Here is a 19,053-nt window from a genome sequence, read left to right as displayed (position 1 = left end):
GAGGAATTCGGGGATGGAGACTGCATCTTTCAACACGATCGAGCACCTGTTCATAATGCACGGCCTGTGGCGGAGTGGTTACACGACAATAACACCCCTGCAATGGACTGGCCAGCACAGAGGCCTGTGATGTTTTGGAACGCCGACTACGTGTCAGGCCTCATCGACCAACATCGATACCTCTTCTCAGTGCAGCACTCTGTGAAGGATGGGCTGCCATTCCCCAAGAAACCTTCAGGCACCTGACTAAACGTATGCCTGCGAGAGTGGAAGCTGTCATCAAGGCTAAGGGTGGGCCAACACCATACTGAATTCCAGCATTACCAATGGAGGGCGCCACGAACTTGTCATTTTCAGCCAGGTGTCCGGATACTTTTGATCTCACAGTGTACGTCCATTCGTTTTCGCAGACGTAGACACCTGAACACAAGTATTTTTGCTCAATGACTCGGTTCGCAAACAACTTCAGCCACCGTATGACGACCATATGCAGTATTAAGTTATTAAGTGGAGACGACACATGTTCAGAGTTTACATTCATGGTGTGCCGACTACAGTTTCCCTTGACTGGATCAAACCTGCATTTCTCGATGCGCAAGACGCCACCAGTTACGAAAAGCGAAGATGGCATTACTGAAGATGCTTCTGCGTGTCGCTTTGCTCACACATCACGACAGACAGCGGAGATTATCGTGCAGAAGACAACGCCAAGCTTGCCCAGCCCTCAGCAGGCGTCCCTGACAAAAGAAGAGTGACAGTCGGGTGGCTACGCCTGGGGGGGGGGGGGGGGGGGGGGAAGAGGGAATCATGTAATGACTCGTGCTACTTGCGTGAACGCGGAGACATAGTGAAACTACACAAATATTCTGCGTGTCTGCTTTGTTACGTATTATCTGACGTTACTTTCTTCTCTAATTACTACTTGCTTCCTATGATTACGAATGGCTCGCACCTTGTAATTAATATACACGTGGAATAAATCTGTATCTGAGAAGACTACCACGAATCGTTCATCACTCGCAGTTTACAAACACCCATCCCACGCCGACTGCTACGTCAGGTGCTCTCAGCCTGTGAGTACGCCGTACAGGCAGCAGTGCGGTGGTTCTCAACTTTTCTGGGACCATTCATTGCCCATGAGTGCCATCAGGTATTAGCTAGTACCCCAGCCCATTTTTCCGTCGCATCATAACGATCAACATTAACCCTACCTAAACTTTAAAATAAAAAATTATTTTCTTCAAACACTTTCATTTTTAAAATGACGAAACATAAATGATACTTTTTGTAGGTGTTTTATTTCTATATCAGCGAGGCAGTTGGTATTGTCTACTTGTAACAACCTTTTTTCTAATTTTCTAATAGAATGGTGAAGGAATTCTCAATGCGTCGTGAGTACTACCTGCATTTCATTCTCCGAAAAGGAAGATAACTGTCCACAATGAGAGCAAACACTTGTTACAAAACCCACTTCCTGGCGATACATGATCCACCTGCACCGTGAAAAGCCATATTTAAAATCAAGCAAATTAAAAATACAAACTTGGGGCTACTGTTTTGAAATCACTTGATTGCTGGATTCGTTACTTCTGAGAAGGCGCAAATTTGTAGACTTCAGGTTATCAATGCTCATTATCTGTGCACTCCCACTAATAATCGCATAATAATAATAATAATAATAATAAACCCTGTGGAGTCCCGGGAAAAGGATAGGCCTTCGGTATGTTCTGCCAGTCGTAAAAGGCGACGAAAAGAACAAACCACTAATAGGGCTAACCCCCCCCCCCCTTTTAGTGTGATTAGTTGGTTCAGGACAGAACTAATGAAGCCTCGGACAACCGCTGTCATGGTCGGGGACGACGCTTGAACCCTATTCCCGTCCACAATGGTAACGACACTGCTAGCCACACGGAAAATGATTTAAATCCAAATAGAGGTGTTTTGCAGGATATGCTTCCTGCAACCACTCTAGATGGAAAACAAAGACAGAGGATGAGATGGTCAGATGAAGTTAACCGACACCTCATGTTCTGTTACTACCAAGCAACAGACTTAGGAAGCAACACAACTGGAAACAGATCACAAGTATACACAACATTTATTACCAGATACCGAGAATTAAAAATTTTAACAGAACAACGACTAGCTGATCAGATTCGTGTAATAATCAAAAATAACAGGATACCCCAGTCAGAATTAGAAAACATCAAACAACAAGTACAACAAATACTGGAACAAAATAATGTGCAATCAGAAGAAGAAGAAAATACAGTAATGGACTCAAACATCCCAGGGCAAACAAACAAAGAAGAACACACATCAGTTAAACAATCAGAGGAAAACGAAATCTTAAGACAGCCACCAGAACAAGCACAAATAGAACACAATGTGACACACATGTTAGGTATAGAAGAAAAATTTCAGCTGACATATATAGAACACAAAAGACACAAACACAGACATTAGACCATTCTTCCATAGACCACCAAATTACCCACAAGTCGAAACAACAATAACAACTATCAACACAATCATACACAACAAAATAAATGAAAATACAACTATGGAAGAGTTACAACTACTGGTTTATGTAGGAGCACTTACTACACTAAATATACACACTAGGCAGAGATCAGAACCAACCAACACACAGAAGAAACCCACAAAACCAGTATGGCAACACAGGCTACAGATCAGAATAGAAAAACTGAGAAAAGACATCGTACAGCTAACACAATTTATAAGAAATGAAATATCAGACAAAAAACCAAAAAGGTTATGTAAACTCTCACAACAAGAAGCGATAGAACAATTCGATGAATAGAAGCAGAAACTACAAGCATTGGCCAAACGACTTAGAAGATACAAAAAAAAAGTGAAAATAGAAGGAAACAAAACCAAACATTCAACACAAACCAAAAGAAATTTACAGACAATCGATAACACACACATTAAAATAGACAATCCACCAAACATAACAGACATGGAACACTTCTGGAGCAACATATGGTCAAACCCGGTACAACATAACAGGCATGCACGGTGGATACAAGCAGAAAAAGACACATACAAGATGATACCACAAATGCCTGAAGTGATAATATTGCAACATGAAGTCACCCGAGCAATTAATTCTACTCACAGTTGGAAAACCCCTGGAAGAGAAAAAATAGCAAATTTCTGGCTAAAGAAGTTCACCTGAACACATTCACATCTAACTAAATTACTTAACAGTTACATTGCAGACCCATACACATTCCCTGATACACTTACACCTGGAATAACTTATCTGAAACCTAAAGATCAAGCAGACATAGCAAACCCAGCTAAATATCGCCCCATAACATGCCTACCAACAATATACAAAATATTAACCGCAGTCATTACACAAAAATTAATGACACATACAACACAGAACAAAATTATAAATGAAGAACAAAAAGGCTGTTGCAAAGGAGCACGAGGATGTAAAGAGCAACTGATAATAGATGCAGAGGTGACATACCAAGCTAAAACTAGACAAAGGTCGCTACACTACGCATACATTGATTACCAAAAAGCTTCATACATTGATTACCAACAAGCTTTTGACAGTGTACTCCCACTCATGGTTACTACAAATATTGGAAATATACAAAGTAAATCCTAAATTGATACAGTTCCTAAACATAGTAATGAAAAATTGGAAAACCACATTTAATATCCAAACAAATTCAAATAATGTGACATCACAGCCAATACAGATTAAGCGTGGAATATACCAAGGAGACTCATTAAGTCCATTCTGGTTCTGCCTTGCTCTGAACCCACTATCCAACATGCTAAATAATATAAATTATGGATACAATATTACTGGAACATACCAACACAAAAATCACACATTTGCTATACATGGATGATCTAAAACTACTGGCAGCAACAAAACAACAACTCAACCAATTACTAAAGATAACAGAAGTATTCAGCAATGATATAAATATGGCTTTTGGAACAGAAAAATGTAAAAAAACAGCATAGTCAAAGGAAAACACACTAAACAAGAAGATTATATATTGGATAACCACAGCGACTGCATAGAAGCAATGGAAAAAACAGATGCCTATAAATATCTAGGATACAGACAAAAAATAGGAATAGATAATACAAATATTAAAGAAGAACTAAAAGAAAAATATAGACAAAGACTAACAAAAATACTGAAAACAGAATTGACAGCAAGAAAAAAGACAAAAGCTATAAATACTTATGCTATACCAATATTGACCTACTCATCTGGTGTAGTGAAATGGAGTAACACAGACCTAGAAGCACTCAATACACTTACACGATCACAATGCCACAAATATATAATACATCACATACATTCAGCAACTGAAAGATTCACTTTAAGCAGAAAGGAAGGAGGAAGGGGATTTATCGACACCAGAAACCTACATTATGGACAGGTAGACAATTTAGGAAAATTCTTTATAGAACGAGCAGAAACTAGCAAAATACACAAAGCAATCACTCATAAAATACATCGGCTACACCACTGCAATTTCATAACCACTTCTACAACCCTTTAGATCACATAACATCAACAGATACGAAGAAAGTAAACTGGAAAAAGAAAACACTACATGGCAAGCACCTGTATCATCTAACACAGCCACACATCGATCAAGACGCATCCAACACATGGCTAAGAAAAGGCAATATATACAGTGAGACGGAAGGATTCATGATTGCAATATATGATCAAAAAATAAACACCAGATACTACAGCAAGCATATTATTAAAGATCCCAATACCACAACAGATAAATGTAGACTTTTCAAACAACAAATAGAAACAGCGGATGTACAATACTAGCAAATACAGAATACCCCAGAAGACACGACAATGTAGCAAAAATAATACAACAACAACTTGCCATACAACATAACCTAATAAAACAACACGTTGCCACATACAAGTATGCACCACAAAATGTACTGGAGAATGATGAATACAAATTATACTGGAACAGAACCATTGTAACAGATAAAACAACACCACATAACAAACCTGACATCATACTCACCAATAAAAAGAAGAAATTAACACAGCTAATCGAAATATCCATACCCAATACAACAAATATACAGAAGAAAACAGGAGAAAAAATTGAAAAATACATACAACTGGCTGAGGAAGTCCAGGACATGTGCATCAGGGTAAAGTTGACATTATACCAATTATACTATCAACTACAGGAGTCATACCATACAATATCCACCAGTACATCAATGCAATACAGCTAAATCCAAATGTATATATACAACTACCGAAATCTGTAATTATTGATACATGTTCAATTACCCGAAAGTTCCTAAATGCAATGTCACATATACCGTACAGTTAAAAGGAAGTCACGCTTGATCAAGGCCCGCGTCACTTTCCATTTTTAACCAGAAATAACGTCTGAGAAAGGAAAGAAGAAATAAAATAATAATAATAATAATAATAATAGTGCAGGGCCTACAGCAATGTAGTAGCGATGACATTGTTACCGTTTTGTTGTACCGTCAATTAGTTTGTTTACTGCTGCGAAGTGAATAACGATGGAATTTCTGATGCATCGCGGAAACTTCGTAGACACTGAGAAAGCGTTTTAATGAGACATTTCAGCATTTCAGCATGTGTGTCTCAATTTTACTGTTATAGATGCATGGTACAGACTACCATAGTCCGTCCACTGCGTAGCGGGTGGACTATGTAAGGAAGATGTTCACGAATTCGTTTCACAAGCTATAATCTCTAGCACATTGTGTCACGTATTAATATTACTATTCAAAAAAATGGTATTACTGGTACTGATTTATATAATCAGAATTACGGCGTTACCAAATAGTGATAATAGTAATGACGTTTTAAAACTAATTTACTCTAGGGGCTGTAAAGTGGAGATACTGGTGTTAAAAAACCGACCTATGAGTATCGAGGCAATTGTGGAAAAACTGAAATTATGGTGGATCATTTTTCAGGAAACCGGGCCGCGCGGTTAGAGGCGCCATGTCACTAATTGCGCGGTCCCTCCCGCCGCAGGTTCGAGTCCTCCCTCGGGCGTGTGTGTGTGTGTGTGTGTGTGTGTGTGTGTGTGTGTGTGTGTGTGTTGTTCTTAGCATAAGTTAGTTTAAGTAGTGTGTAAGTCTACGGACTGATGACCTCAGCGGTTCGGTCTCTTAGGAATTCACACACTTTCAGGACACCGGAAGACATTTTGAAGTCGAAGCCCGCTGGGTTCGGCGACGGAAGAAACCCTCCTGACCGAGGCAGCTACCCTGGCCTTCTGGGTCCGTCTGGGCGACTTCCCGAACCGGCCAGTCGCCACGGACGAGTGGTACAGCCCCGTGACAAGGGAGAGACGCGAGCTGTGCACACATCGCCGAGGAAGATGTAGACGCAGACTAACATCGAGCAACGTGACGCTGAGGGTCGTTTTTAGGGCTGCCGTGGTCTGGTGGCGACATATCATGGCCGTAAGGGGGACCCGTCACAGGATCACACACTGCCGGAAACCAGCTGACGCTGTCGAGAAGAAGCGTCCCGGGAGAACGTGCGAGGGGCGGGCGGCTCTCTGGGTTCCGCAGCACGGAACACGCACGGCCGCATCAGCTGCTCGGTCGCCGTGTCGTCCTCACGCGCCCACCCAGCGGCTCCGACCTCTTTCCTCGGGTGGAGACAGCGTTGCGTGGCATGCATTCGAGGCATTAAGTCGAGCCAGTGTTGGTCGTGCAGCGTTTCCTCAACAGCTACAATGCTCACTGCTGCGGCATTCATTTCCGCCATGTCACCCATCCCTGGGAAATAAGTATCGCATCGAAGGGCGAATAACAACACAAGGCATAACATCATAACCATTTTGTGGTCGCACCTTCATACTTTCGTAGCAATAACTAAAAACTTTTTGACTAGCCCTGGAAGTCGTGCAACCTTTACTTGAAAGTGTCTCCTAAGTTGTGTATCACAGCTAACGGTAGCACGTAGAATGTGAAAGCTAATACAGCCGGGGCAAAAGAAACACCCATCCGGAAAACAAAATTGACGTTAAACAGTGCCGCCTCCTCTGATTACGAATCAGCAACAATTTTTTTTTTGGGGGGGGGGGGGAGGGGGTTGTAGGGCGCAAAACAACTAAGGTCATAAGTACGCAGTATAGAACCATAGAATGGTGGGACCGCGAGGGTAAGAAACTGTTGCGAAGTACAATACAGAAAGGAAGAAAAAAACAAATCTAAAACGTCAAGAGTATCTAAAAGACGCCGACAAGACACCCAAGTCACCAGGTAGAAACCAAATCTCTTTTGCCATAATACTGCTTTTTAAAAAAAACTTAAAACGCGAGCCACAGCTCGCACGTCATCCGCTAAAATCTCCGGCAAAGCGGGCGGTAGCCCGACCCTGCGACATAAGTGGCTAAAATAGGTGCAGAGAATCAGGAAATGTCGGACCGTTAATGGGTGGCTACAGAAAGGACAGCTGGGTGCAGTGTTGCCACTCAACAAATGGCGGCGACTACAGCGGCAGTGCCCTATTCGCAACAGAGCCAACATTACTTCCTCACGGCGAGACGGCCGGGAGGAAGTCGACCAGGCTGTTGGGAGAGGTTTGACTTCTCTGAGTTTGTTCCCATGAAGGGAGCGCCAATGGTCATGCCAAAGTTACGTGATATGCCAATAGAGAAAATTCTACGGAGTAAGAGGCGGGCCGACCGAGATGGACTGCGACCTTGGCTGCAGCATCAGCAGCGTCATTCCCACGCACCAACATGGCCAGGAACCCACATGAACATCACTTGGGCTCCCCCATCCGGGAACAAATGCAGGCAGTCCTGGGATCTGCCGAACGATGGGGTGAACTGGATCTAGATCATCCAGACTTCGAAGAGCACTGGGAGCAGATCACACAGCGGGTGAGCTGGTGTTTCCGGACGTATTGAACAGCAAGATAGAGGGCAAAAAGCTCTGCGGTAAAAATTTTGCGCTGGTCGATAAGCCGGTATTGAAACGTATCAGCCCCGACGACAAAAGCACAACCAACACCGTGGGCGGACTTAGAACCATCAGTGTACAAAAATATGCTTTCGGCAAGTTGTGAGCGAAGTTCGAGAAATTTGCAGCGATAGGTCAGCTCGGGAGTCGAATCCTTCGGGAACGAGCTGCGGTCAAAATGAACACAAACCTGTGCCTGAAGCCAAGGTGGTGAAGGGCTCACCCCCATCCAGAAAGTGGCAGCAAGTGTGAACTGCAGCTGCTGAAGCAGGTGACGCAAGCGGACGTCAGGAGGCCGCGCGGCATAAACGTTAAAGGTCTAAATGAAATGACTGCAATTTTCGGGATACGGTGATGGAGGAGGACAGAGCAGGAGACAATGAGCAAATGAAACAGTCTCACGCCGTGCAGTCACAATAACGTGACCACGACCTCTGTTCGACGTCAACGCGCAACAACCACCCACAGACGGCATGTGGCAGCACTACTAGCAGTGAGCGGTACATACAGCGTGTCGGGGGGACGTGGAGAACTGTGCAGCCACTGATGTAATGCGGAACCGTAGCGATTTATCTGACGTTCAAATAGACACGATCATTGGCTCTCGGGCCAAGGGTGCATTTCCGACACGGTTAATTTCACTATCCAAAACCGGCGCCGAGGCAACTGCAGTGTACCACGGGCCTCAGATGACAGGGCTAGACGACGACTGCGGACGTGTGTACAGGCGAACAGAGGTGCAACGCTCGAGCAGCTGACCGCCCACATGAGCCAACGACTGTTCGGGAAATGTTGCAGCGAATGGGCCTCCGTAGCAAGCGCCTGGTTCATGCACCCATGCTGACCGCTGTCCACTGGTGACGAATTCGGAAATTTGCACGCGAGTACCGCAAGTGAACGTCCACCGAGTGGTGATGGATGGCCTTTTCGGATGAATCACGTGTCATGTTCCATCGGCCACACGGCCATTCACGTGTACGGCCCTCCAGCTATCGACGAAGGCTGCAGGCAGGAGGAAGGAGCGTTACGGCTGCAATTTAAATCGCTCAAAAGAGGGAAGGCCGGCCGCTGGGCCTGATGGGATACCAGTTCGATTTTACACGGAGTACGCGAAGGAACGTGCCCCCCTTATTGCAGCGGTGTACCGTAAGTCTGTAGAAGAGCGTAGCGTTCCAAAAGACTGGAAAAGGGCACATGTCATCCCTATTTTCAAGATGGGACGTCGAACGGACGTGCAGAACTATAGACTCTAACGTCGATAAGTTGTAGAATTTTGGAACAAGTATTATGTTCGAGGATAATGACTTTTCTGGACACCAGAAATCTACTCTGTAGGAATCAGCATAGGTTTCAAAAAAGACGATCGTGTGAAACTCAGCTCGCGCTATTCGTCCACGAGACTCAGAGGGCCATGGGCACGGGTTCCCAGGTAGATGCCGTGTTTCTTGACTTCCGTAAGGCGTTCGATACAGTTCCGCACAGTCGTTTAATGAACAAAGGAAAAGCATATGGACTATCAGACCAATTGTGTGATTGGATTGAAGAGTTCCTAGATAACAGAACGCAGCATGTCATTCTCAATGGACGCAGCATGTCATTCTCAATGGAGAGAAGTCTTCCGAAGTAATAGTGATCTCAGGTGCGCCACAGGAGAGTGTCGTAGGACCGTTGCTATCCACAATATATATAAATGACCCGGAAGTTCACTGAGGCTTTTTGCGGATGACACTGTAGTATATCGAGAGGTTCTAACAATGGAAAATTGTACTGAAATGCAGGAGGATCTGCAACGAATTGACGCATGGTGCAGGGAATGGCAACTGAATCTGAATGTAGACAACTATAATGTGCTGCGAATACATAGAAAGAAAGATCATTTATCATTTAGCTACAAAATAGCAGGTCGGCAACTGGAGACAATTAATTCCATAAATTATCTGGGAGTAGGCATTAGGAGTGATTTAAAATGGAATGACCACATAAAATTAACCGTCGGTAACGCAGATGCCAGACTGGTTCATTGGAAGAATCCTAAGGAAATGAAATCCGAAAACAAAGGAAGTAAGTCACAATACACTTGTTCGCCCCCTGTTTGAATACTGGTCACCGGTGTGGGATCCGTTGCAGGATCATTTAGTAATCGCCAAAGCGTTACGGAGATGATAGATAAACTCCAATGGAAGACTCTGCGACAGAGACGCTTAGCAGCTCGGTACGGGCTTTTGTTGAAGTTTCGAGAACATACCTTCACCGAGGAGTCAAGCAGTATATTGCTCCCTCCTAAGTATATCTCGGGAAGAGACCATGAGGATAAAAATCAGAGAGATTAGGGCCCACACGGAGGCATACCGACAATCCTTCTTTCCACGAACAATACGAGACTGGAATAGAAGGGAGAACCGATAGAGGTACTCAAAAGTACCCTCCGCCAAACACCGTCAGGTGGCTTGCGGAGTATGGATGTAGATGTAGATGGTCTGGAAAATGCTTTCCATGCATTGCCTGGGTGATCTCGTCATTCCGGTTCAAATGGCTCTGAGCACTAAGGGTCTTAACATCTGAGGTCATCAGTCCCCTACTTAGAACTACTTAAACCTGACTAACCTAAAGACACACACATGCATGCCCGAGGCAGGATTCGAACCTGCCACCGTAGCAGTCGCGCGGGTCCCGACTGAAGCGCCTAGAACCGCTCGGCCACCGCGGCCGGCCGTCATTCTGGAAGCCACAATGGATCAACACAAGTATCCATCTATTCTCGGGGACCACGTCCACCCCTGCACGCAGTTCGTTTTTCCTCAGCAGAATGGCATCTACCAGCAGGTCAATGCAACATGTCACACGCCTCCAAGTGCACGTGCGTGCTTCGGAGAGCACCAGGATGAGTTTGCCGTACTCCCCAGGCAACCGAGTTCCCACGATTTAGACACGCTGGAGAACCTGTGGGACCACCTCAATCGGGCTGTTCGCGCCATGGATCAACAATCGAGAAACATAGCCTCACGGCACTGGAGTCGCCACGGCCCCACATCCTTGTTGGTAATTTCCCAAATCTTACCAACACGCTTCCTGCGCAAAGCGCGTCGCAAATGGTCGTTATTCAGGCTTCTGACAGGTGCTCACATTAATGTCACTGGACCGTGTTGTTTCACACTTTCTCATGTTCTTATTACAAAATTACGAATGACCTGCATAGGACATTGCTATTCTTTTTCTGTAGCCGTTTCTGTGCCTCAACGGTACTTACGTAGGTTATAATGGTGGCAGAGAATATAAGAGTGTATTACCGCAATATGTTTCAGTGACGTATTTCCGGAAGTTTAATACGATAGCTTCGGGTAACACTCCCCACATACAACATAAATTACGGAATAAGAACTAAACTAGAGCTCGCAACGACTGGAACTCAATACGGAAAAAATGACGAGTAGCGCTGTGCGGAAATGAGGTTACAACTGCACCATTTTTCCTCTAGTATTTTTGTGCAAATGGCCTCTACACCGCAGCAACATATTTATTACGTCAATTTATACGCTAATTCCAAGTTTGATCACACGAAAGTTTGTGGGTTCGGTACTTCTTGTCTCAATCTCTGTATTTATAGCTGCTTCGAATTTATGTTGCTAGCAGCACTACACAGGCGAGGAGCAAATGCTTGCCCCCTCCTCGCTGCTCCACCTTCCACTAAAAGGGTACCGAGGGAAGGCTATCAGAGAGAGAGAGAGAGAGAGAGAGAGAGAGAGAGAGAGAGAGAGACCATGGTATCGTAAAATTGTATGACGCACACCTCTCGTAATGAAAATCGTCTGCTGAAAGACACAATTTCCTTCGGAGTAATTAGGTCAGTCTTCTCGCTCCCAGCGCTACGTAAATTAACGTCGCGGAGGCGCTGAGCGAGAAGAATTTACAGCCGGAGCCAATCTAGGGACAGCAGTCCTCACACCTGCAACTCTCCAACTACCATTAATTTGTTCTTCAATCCGAAGAACTGGCGTTCCTACCCAACGGTGGACCACCATTTCTGGAACGACGTTTTGAATTACGGAAACGCACATCGTTAGGAAATTTTACAGCGCAGTAAGTGTGGCTTTTTGGTCATTCCACGCACTCCTCGCGTTCACTACTTACGTTCGTACGAACGCAATGTCGTGTCAAAAACATCACTGGACAACCACTCAATTTTCCGAAACTTCCTGGCAGATTAAAACTAAGTGCCGGAACGAGACTCGAACTCGGGACCTTTGCCTTTCGCGGGCAAGTACTCTACCAACTGAGACGAGACGAGGTACTGGCAGAAGTGAAGCTGTGGGGACGGAGCGTTGGTCGTGCTTGGGTAGCTCAGTTGGTAGAGCACTTGCCCGCGAAAGGCAAAGGTCCCGAGTTCGAGTCTCGGCCCGGCACACAGTTTTAATCTGCCAGGAAGTTTCATATCAGCGCACACTATGCACACTGGCACTCAAGTTTCCCTTTCTTGAAATTTAGCAAGTGAGCGTGGGTTTTTCTGCTGGCGGTAGCTAGGCACCTGCGTGACGCCATACAAGTTTCGAATAACAATGTTGTTGTTCTTCTATTTCCTGGCGTTCATCCCGTGCAGGACGGGGCCAATTTTTCAGGATTTGGCAAACTTTATTTACTAGTTAGCTTCGTGGCCGTATAGCCTGACGCCAGAGTTGTCCAAGTAACTTAAGGGAGATAGAAGTCTTTCGCACCAAATCTGTGTGCCTTGTAAACTTTTTTCTGTGCGTGAATCGCATTTTAAGTGTTTGCGTATCGTACTCTCCGAGACGGGATTTGTGGACCGGTCCAGCATTTGCCTGAACGGGTGGGGGAAAACCGCCTAAACCCGGCTCGGCTCTGCTCTGCTCTCTGTGTGCACGTTGCACTTCTCTGTATTGATAATACTATAGCGAGAAATGAAATGATAATTAAATCAAGACCTTACGCTGCGGACAGGCGTTGATATACATCAAGGGGGACGGTTGAAAATGAGTGCCCCGACCGAGACTCGAACCCGGGATCTCCTGCTTACTTGGCAGACGCTATCCATCTGAGCCACCGTAGGCATAGAGGATAGTGCGACTGCAGGGACTTATCCCTTGCACGCTCCCCGTGAGACCCACATTTCCAACTTCCTGTCCACACACTACATTCTTAGTGCCCCTGCCCATTACACTCATTACTCGCGGCAGACAATCTTACCGAGTCCCGTAAGAGTTCGGGCAATACGTGTGCATCCGCACAGAAGGAGGTCAATGGCCGGTTAGCCTTAACTATATGAAGACGGTATCTGTTCTTTCGGACATGTCCGAAAGAACACACAACATCTTCATATAGCGAGAAATTCGCGGATGGTTCGATAATGCGGGACACAATTTGTACCAAAACATTTACGCTACAAATGTGTAGTGAATATATAAGACGAACAAAGTTTATTTCTGTTTCACTTATCCGTTAAAGTGAAGGTGAACATTCAAAAATTTGACAAAGAAACTCACTAACAGAAGTACTCCTCAATGAAATTTGCAGTTCATCAATTGGCTGCGCTCACATTTTCATAAATCTATAATTAACAGTATATTACAAGTAACAGTTGAACTGTATGTCTTTGTCTAGCATTAAGACCTTCCCGGAAATGTTTGGTATGACGAGCCTCCATGTAAATATAATTACTGGCAATATGGTAACATCTTGGTCACATGCAATGTTTTGAGTAGAAGTAATTGGCTCGTGTGGACGTACTCTCTGTGGTAGACGAATATGACGTCACACAATGGATGTTTGTGTGTGGAAGAGTGGGTGGGGGATGGGGGGGGGGGGCGAGAGGGGGATGCGCAAAGCAATGCACATAGCTTTTTTTCCACGAAGGCCACATGTGCTGTATTTCACTTGATTAAATAATAAATTAATTCAGTGTTAGTGGCCCTGTATTTGGCCTACACTGTATTTGACTACAGCGAACATCTCAGTTAACAAGTATTTAAAAATACATTCGTCTTAGTTTTTAAAACTGCGGTAGAATATCGGAATCCTCAGATTAAATTTCACACGAAAGATTCAGTTGCCTTCCTTTTGTGAAGTACGCCCTATCAACCGCGCCGTCCGAGCATCCCCAAGGCTTTGGGCACAACTCTTTAAGTTTCGTCCTCCGTGTGAGCCACATGTCTACGTTCGGATTTGGTCGTCGTCCATTGCTAGACGTGCCTGAAAATTATCCGTCATCTTTGCTCAGGCGAACGTGCCGAAGTTCTAAAACCAAATTCTACGGGAACAGTCAAAGGCGTCGCGAGACGACACGCCGAGAAAACAGGGGTTTTTCTACAGCAGAAAGCGATACCGCGCATGTACACGCAAGAGACGTACGACCAGTGGCCACCCAGCCACGTCTGCAACACAATTATTTTCAATTCTAAGGTTATTTGTACAAACAGCTAGAAGCCTTGGCAATGGGGTCTCCCCTCAGCCCTCTTTTAGGAGAAATCTTCACGGACGATTTCGAAAAACTGTTCACATATAACGAACACTTCTGTGATAACATCAAATATTGGTAAGACGTACTGTGTCTGTGGACTGGTACCAAAAGAGAACTAAATACGTTCCTAGAACATCTAAACCCACAATAGAAAAACACACAGTTCACCATCGAGATGGTGAAAAATCCATTAACTTCTTAGACCTTAACATACATATCACCACGAATACACACAGTTTCAAAAAATGGTTCAAATGGCTCTGAGCACTATGGGACTTAACATCTGAGGTCATCAGTCCCCTAGAACTTAGAACTACTTAAACCTAACTAACCTAAGGACATCACACACATCCATGCCCGAGGCAGGATTCGAACCTGCGACCGTAGCGGTCACGCGGTTCCAAACTGAAGCGCTTAGAACCGCACGGCCACACTGGCCGGCACACAGTTTCAAAATTTACAAGAAACCACAACAACGGACACGGTAACACCCTCGCGTTCACAACACCCAAACATCCATACCAGTGTGAAAACACAGTTTTCAAACATAATAAGACACCATTAAATGTACTGCATCCAACAATGGCTATATCGCTCACTTAACTGATAACACTTTACACAAGAAGCAGCGTGCCGTATGTGTATACCCACTCAGCGGCAACAGTCTCAAAACCAACTGGTGTACTACCCGACATTTAGGAAAGCTGTCTGACAAATTAGCCAAAACTCTCAAATCCCGCAATTATAAAACGTCCCTTTTATGTAAGAGGCACTATAACTCATATCTTACTCAAGAGCAATTTATTAATTAATAGTGGTGTTTATAAAATTACTTGCAATGACCGCAACAAAATATATACCGATAAAACAGGCTGGGCTACAGCAAGTAGGCTGGCGGAACACGAACGCAGCCAGAGATTAAATAGGTAAGACTCTTCTGAAGGAAGGACACACATACCAAACGCACAGAAGTGCTACATATAGCCAACAAAGGAAGAAAAGTAAGCTCCTGAGACGCACTTGAGGTAAACAAACATTTAGCTCAAAATACCCACCTGGTTCTAAATGATCAATTACAAAAAAGATCCCCATTTCCAAGCTTCACATGATGTAATCAAGTAGCCACATACCGACAGCGTGTCACAATGAATCGTACTGCTACGAGATTTTCATATTCCTTACCCTGATACCTAACGAACTTTAACATTACAACAGTATTACTGTAATACCATGTATTTTAATCATGCACCGTATTTAATACAGTCCACTGCTTAAACTGTAATTTACATTCTAAAACATGTTTGTTATACAACGTAAGTATGTAGTGTTCAATCAGACGGTTGTCAATCAATGTCACTAAACATCTGTCATGCTCTACAATTGTCTATTATAATTATTTATTGTGTTTATTTACACAGAGTGTAACTTACAATGTTTGGTGCACAACATTCTGTGCAAGTAGACTATCTTTATTTGTAACGTTTACTTTATTTAAGACGCGGTGTTCCTTGCGGACGCTAGTCAGTTGTTTTCTGAACATGGTCCAATAGCCGAAAACTAGTCAGAAGTAAACAAAAATCAGTACAACATAAACAGTTAGTTGTTGGCCAACCTTAAGCATAGTATACGCTAATGCAGGACTGCCGCTGAATTAGGTGTTTCAACAAGGGGAATCAAAGACGTCGCGTAGGCATTTGAATCAAGAAAGTGAGAGAACTGTCTATTCTGGGATTATGATTGGATTTTCCAGAGTCTTCTTATCAACAATGACGTCCATCGTATTCCCACTTTGCTTCTAGTAGTACTTCGGCGCCGGCCTCGGTGGCCGAGCGGTTCTAGGTGCTTCAGTCCGGAACCGCGCGACTGCTACGGTCGCAGGTTCGAATCCTGCCTCGGGCATGGATGTGTGTGATGTCCTTAGGTTAGTTAGGTTTAAGTAGTTCTAAGTTCTAGGGGCCTGATGACCTACATCTACATCTACATCTATACTCCGCGAGCCACCTTACGGTGTGTGGCGGAGGGTACTTATTGTACCACTATCTGATCCCCCCTTCCCTGTTCCATTCACGAATTGTGCGTGGGAAGAACGACTGCTTGTAAGTCTCCGTATTTGCTCTAATTTCTCGGATCTTTTCGTTGTGATCATTACGCGAGATATATGTGGGCGGTAGTAATATGTTGCCCATCTCTTCCCGGAATGTGCTCTCTCGTAATTTCGATAATAAACCTCTCCGTATTGCGTAACGCCTTTCTTGAAGTGTCCGCCACTGGAGCTTGTTCAGCATCTCCGTAACGCTCTCGCGCTGACTAAATGTCCCCATGACGAATCGCGCTGCTTTTCGCTGGATCATGTCTATCTCTTCTATTAATCCAACCTGGTAAGGGTCCCATACTGATGAGCAATACTCAAGAATCGGACGAACAAGCGTTTTGTAAGCTACTTCTTTCGTCGATGAGTCACATTTTAACACCTCAGGTGTTAAGTCCCATAGTGCTCAGAGCCAGGACTTCGGCGCCGAAATAATCTCCTCGTTCGAACAATATGGCCGCCTCCACATTTTCTATGTGGTCAGACACGTCTTCGTAGCATATCGAGTGCCGGTTCACTATCACTATTAACTCCGTGCTACAACACGGAGCAAGTTATTGGGCATTGTGTAGTCATTTACGTCACACTTGACAAAGAAGCACGGAACAGTTGGAGAGCATCCCACGGAAGCAATCTAACCGTAATGTACTCAGTAACACGACCACCTACAGGGATACTGTCGGCCAATTTTCGGCGCCCACGCTGTGGAGCCAATCTATGTACGCAATTACTGTCCTTCCCGTCTTCTTTTTGCAAATGTATGTAAATTCGCGAATGCGTTATTAAAAATAACTGGCAGCGGCACAGAACGCCCCACAGCCGCGGCAAATGGTGTTCTGCATAAAGCAGGAAGCTCACCTGTACCCGGAAGGCAGTGGCCGCGGCGACCGACTGCGTTCGACAGTGTAGCTCTTACTTTCGATTTGATGACTCCTGTTCCGATATGCACGGCGTAATCTTCGTGCTAGACCAGGAATGAGCTTCCGCAGTAAGGCGAGCGTATTATTACCTGGCGCCAATTCCGGAAGCCCCAGCAAAAAAATGACGGGGCCGCGCGTAAAAGAGGTCGCCGGCTGCGTTCAATTAACACGGCGGCCCGCTCGCCCTGTGTGTCTGCGCATTTTCACCGCTCACTGCAAAGCGCACAGCGCAGTTTCCGACAGGAAAAAAAGACTACATTTACGCCGTCACGTATTCGCGGAGCACTGTCCTCACCCACACGCAGCGGCGAGTGCACCACGGCGAACAGACCGCGCTCGAGTGTCCAGAGCACTTTTGCCGCATGCAGCGAGGGTCACGGACAATCCACGGAAGGGATGGCCACTCGCCGCTGATGTAACTTCAAGAATAACCCGGTACCAACGTAACATTGCGAGCACAGTGGACATCTTACACTGCTTTCCCCGGCAAAACCCTCGTGCATGTCTTCTTTCCTCCACATTGGCCGAAAATACGGTGACGTCTGATGTTTAATACTTACGAAACACTTACTTCGGTGTTAGTTTTACATGCTATTGAGTTCGAAATTAATTGGCTTCATCTTCAGGCTCCTCGACAGTTCTCAATATATGCACGAACTTCAGAAATTATATATGTGGTCACTATTCTTTCGGATACATCCGAAAGAGCAGACAATACGTATACAGGGTGTTTCAAAAAGCACTTTACAACTTTAAAAATTCATAACAATTTATTGACATAAGATACAGAGCTGGGTTTAGTGTTATTTTGTAGAGAAACACAAGTTTTTTTTTACCTTAAACTAAAGATGTTGTATGTGTCTTCCGTTGAATCTCCTGCACACATCCCATCGGAAGTGAATTTCTTCTCAAACTAGCGTAGCATTGCAGGTGCAATTTGCTCAGTGGCAGCGTAAATTCTTGCTCTAGGTTCAGGTAGAGAAGCCGGCACAGGAAGTATAAACACGATATCCCTGATGAATCCCCATAATTTAAAAAAAAATCGAGTGTTGTCAGGTCTGGGGAACGTGGGAGTCAAGCAATTGGCGCATCACGGACAATCTATTGACCTGGAAAGCGGTCACTGAGAAAATCCCGGACGTCAGCCAGGTATTGGGGTGGTGCACCGTCTTGGTCATCCTCATCGATCTGTGGTATCAAAAATTGTTGTAACATATCCAGGTAACCCATTGATGGTCCTCTCACGGAAAAAAAATGGGACCGTACACTTTGTTCTTGCTCAGTGCACAAGAAACGTTCAGTTTAGGACTATCATGAACATGTTTCAATGTTTGATGTTGATTTTCACTGCCCCAAATCCTACAGTAGTGTGCGTTAACCTTACCACTTAAGTGATAGTCGACTCGTCAGAAAAAGTGATTATGTCCAAGATATGTTCATCCTCATGTAATCGATTTAACATATCCACACAGAAGTTCTTGCGAGCAATTTTATGAGTGTCTTTTATTACTTGTAAGATTGTCAATCTGTACGGTGTCTCAACACACGCCAAACAGTCG

At 44.6% G+C, this 19,053-nt stretch overlaps 1 protein-coding gene and 1 non-coding gene across 4 annotated transcripts in view; one reads left to right on the top strand and one right to left on the bottom strand.

The window, feature by feature from the left end:
- Nucleotides 1-19,053, bottom strand: part of LOC124615355 (CD109 antigen) — an 840,079-nt gene that overhangs the window by 125,415 nt on the left and 695,611 nt on the right. The window lies entirely within an intron of this gene.
- Nucleotides 12,343-12,417, top strand: Trnas-cga. The gene has a single exon. It is a non-coding gene; the product is annotated as a tRNA-Ser (tRNA).

This window comes from Schistocerca americana, chromosome 5, assembly GCF_021461395.2.
Source record: "Schistocerca americana isolate TAMUIC-IGC-003095 chromosome 5, iqSchAmer2.1, whole genome shotgun sequence".
In the NCBI taxonomy this organism is placed as follows: Eukaryota; Metazoa; Arthropoda; class Insecta; order Orthoptera; family Acrididae; genus Schistocerca; species Schistocerca americana.
Note: the sequence above shows the minus strand (reverse complement) of the source record. Positions and strands in the feature narration are given on the sequence as shown.